Source organism: Capra hircus, chromosome 6 (assembly GCF_001704415.2).
Source record: "Capra hircus breed San Clemente chromosome 6, ASM170441v1, whole genome shotgun sequence".
NCBI lineage: Eukaryota > Metazoa > Chordata > Mammalia > Artiodactyla > Bovidae > Capra > Capra hircus.
Window position 1 is genome coordinate 11418637 of NC_030813.1, and position 3736 is coordinate 11422372.

Here is a 3736-nt window from a genome sequence, read left to right on the forward strand (position 1 = left end):
CCATAAAAGTGAATGCATTTCTGTCACATAGGATGAGGACAACTTTAGGATCCTGTTTTCTAAGATAAGACTTTGTCTTAGACACATTTTCCATTAAGCTTCTTGGGAAATGAATCAGTAAAGGAGCAAGTAAAACATGGCCTGGAAAGAAATCATTACTGTTGCTGAGAAGTTGTGAAGCAAGGGAAAAATGTATTCAGATCAGTGTACACGTTTCAGAGGTCTAAGGAGGAAGAGAGTGGTGTGGGAAAAACAGTCTAATTTCCTCATCTTGGTAGTGATATGGCCCTCTCCTTCCAGGGAAAGAACTTGCCTCTAATCGGAGTCAGCAGTACTGACTTGGCAGTTTTGACTGCAGCAACATCTCAGGGCTTCCCAGTTCCCTGGATCCCCTGAAAAACTCAGAGATGAAGGGTGGGGTCTATGTCATGGACACTGCCACTTGCTCCATGAAGCTGGCCATATTTATGTCCCTTTCTGAAAGGCCTGCACACTTTTGGGTACTCAGGATGGTGTGGACCTTGGTGCACAGGTTAAACCATTCAAGATGCTGGTCCAGTTTTTCAGTCTGCAGGCCACTTTCATCAGGAGGCCAAAAGCCCTACTGAAATGGAACTGCCTGCAGATAGCATCCTGCCCTTCAGGCTCCCTCCACCTCATGGCAGGTGGGTTTGGCAGCAGCTGGTCCTCCTCCTCAGCACTTAGCTTGTGGGCTTAGCCAGTCATGAAGTGGGGAAAGGTGGGGGCATGGATGCAGGCAGCTGCGGTAACAGTGGAGTGGAGGAGTATGACTTACAGTTCTATACTTCTAAGAGATACTTAACTGTCTAAAATTTTACAATAATTGAGAGAATAAAATGAAAGGTCCATACCATATCATTAGAAGGCTTTTGGGTGGGATGCCTTTTTTTGTACATAAACTCTCAATCTTTTCTTCTTTTGTAATTAATTTTATTGGGTTAGAGTTGATTCATAAGTTTCTGTTAGTTTGAGGTGTTCAGCAAGTAAATCAGTTATACATCCACTCTTTTTTAGATTCTTTTCCGATATAAATCATTACAGAGTACTGAGTAGAGTTCCTATACTATACAGTAGGTCCTTGTTAGTTATCTATTTTATATATATGGTGTGTATGTGTCAATCCCAGTCTTCCAATCTATGCCTTCCTAGGGAGATGCTTAATAAAGAACCAAGACAGGCAAGGAAAAATGCTTACAGCTAATAATTCAGACTGTGAGACAAAGGCATCTTGAGATGCCGGCGCTCTCCAGCCTCAAAATCTCTCTGTCCCAATAAGAGCAAGCCAGAGGAGGCATAAGCATCTCTACACAGAAAAATGAAATGGATCATATCTCTGTTTGTCCACGTTCCCCAAAACTCCAACAGAGGACTTATTGTGCTCACATAGATGAAGATGCTTCTCTTTCTGATGTTAGAGATTTAGGTCTCTGGCAGGCAACTCAACCCCAAGAATGGCATTAAGACTCAGATTGCCCTAAATATCCATTCACTGCTTGCATTTTTTTTTTAGCTCTGTAACAACACATATATTAGTTTCTTTTGACAAAAGATAAACAATTAAATACTAATTACTACTAGAAACTTGAGAATAAACCCACAAATAAAACATTTAAAAATTTCCCATTCATTATACCACAGCATTCTTTTAAAATTCTATGATTTTATGCCAGTATTTTTTGGCGGTATTTTCATGTACATCATATTCACAAAATCACAAAATTGTACAGCTGAAAGGTTCTCACACAGTTTAGTCCTGTGCCTAACATTCAGAGAGACTGAATAGCTACCACCTTATGATGGAAAGCCCTCCAGTTCCCATGTCCGTGTTTTACCATTATACCTCATTGTCTTGGAATTTTGACAACTTACAAATGTAAAGAGTAATGAGTTATCACAGCGTCTTAGACCACTTGAATTGTCAGATGTTTTTAAAACATAGTACTCTCTCTCATATCAATAACCTGTTATCCATCACATAACATTTCCCAACTCTTGTAACTTCAGTGAGTATTCTTTTAGGAGCCATCTCTGAGAACTTCTCAGTTTAGATCTGATGATAGTTTTGTACATGTCTTTGTCTCACATCATGTGTCCTATCTCACCAAATGTTTATCTTACAGATAATGACCATATCTGCTAGTTTACATAAACCTCCCTGTAGTGCTTATTCCAGTTTTATTAAATCACTTTTTGAATAAATAGCTTTTACTTGGACAAGCCATATCTCCCTAAGTCCTTTAGTTGGCTGTTTCTGAATTTAATCTGTGGAACATCTTTCCACTTTCTTCCCAAGAAGGCGTCTACCATATTCCCCTATGCCTGAATGTATACCTTAGACTCGGATGGTTGCCTAAATACACACCTTAATAAGAAAGCCATAAATAGATTGATTTGGCCACTTGGGCAACTGCCTATTTCAACACGACTCAAATTCACTATTTCCACCAACTTACCAAAAGAACTCTTTTGGGCAACAGGATCCTTTCTCTGAGCTTCAGGAGGATGTTCCAGAGATTATAGAGTCCCTGCATCCAGGTAGCTGACTTAAATTTGAGTTACAAAGCAATAACATGAAATACCAGCCACACCTAAAATAAGTTGCTTCATTTTCCTAGCAGATCCAAATGCATGCTTAAATGAAACTTCAGCCCGTCTTTAAGACATGGCTCAGAAGATAAGAAAAGGACTTCTTGTCTAGGATGTTTATTCACCTACTTGCATTTCTGTCTGAAATCTAACCTCTAAGCTTGATTATTCTCGAGCAGAGCTCATCACATGTGCCTTTAGAATACATGATAGTATAGGATGCAGTCACTGCTCTTAGCTACCCTTTGTCACTTGTCCTTTTCACTATAATAATCCAAACTAGCTTCTGACAGGTGACATAGTAAAAGCTGAGATAAATGAGGACTATGATGAGAGTATGGGGCTTCCGGGGTATAAAATATGATGGAAGACAGAATAAATAAATAAATAATTATCAGACAATTCTCAGCTTGAAACTTTGCTTAGGACTATCTTTGTTTCTCGGGGTTTCTGGAATATCGTAGAGCACAAACAAGATGTAAGTGTTCCCCACGGAACCTGAAACCTAACTATGGTCATGTCCTTGGGCACACAATGTGGGTTCCCGGGCAGGAAGATCCTGAATTCTCAGAAGTCATGCCAGACCAAATCATGCTAGACTCTTGCCCTTTGTCAGGGACCCAGTCCAAAGAAACCATAACATGTTTTTCTTCTAAAAAGATTTTAAAAATAAATATACACTCTCTGAAACCCACTTAAGATACTGTGAGTTCTTACAGATTTTACACAGCTTATATATATGGCTCAAATGAACTGGACAAAAAGGGCATCTCACAGTGAAAGGACTTTGTTCAGCCCGAGCAAAGTTGAGCAGCTTAATAATGGTGACTTGGTACGTTATAAAGGTGAAAACAGCCAACTGATCACTATTGTGCTATAGTTAAAATAGAAAGAAGTAGATTCAAAGTATAGGAAGTATGTGAAATGTAAAGGAGAAGTGGTAGGGCCAGGCTGCAGCTCCCTTTTCTTGTTATGGTTTGACAATATTTTTCAAAGGATGATACTGAGTAATTTGTAAAGGTAGTTCACTAACTTTTATTTTAATCATCATTAAGCTTCTAACTGCAAAGATAAGAATTGTTTCCTAGTATTTTGTAGTAAGACAGCCTATTTTGTCAGGCTTCCCTGG

At 39.1% G+C, this 3736-nt stretch overlaps 1 pseudogene; it reads right to left on the minus strand.

Annotated features, from left to right (window-relative positions):
- Positions 422–726, minus strand: LOC102171779 (annotated as a pseudogene).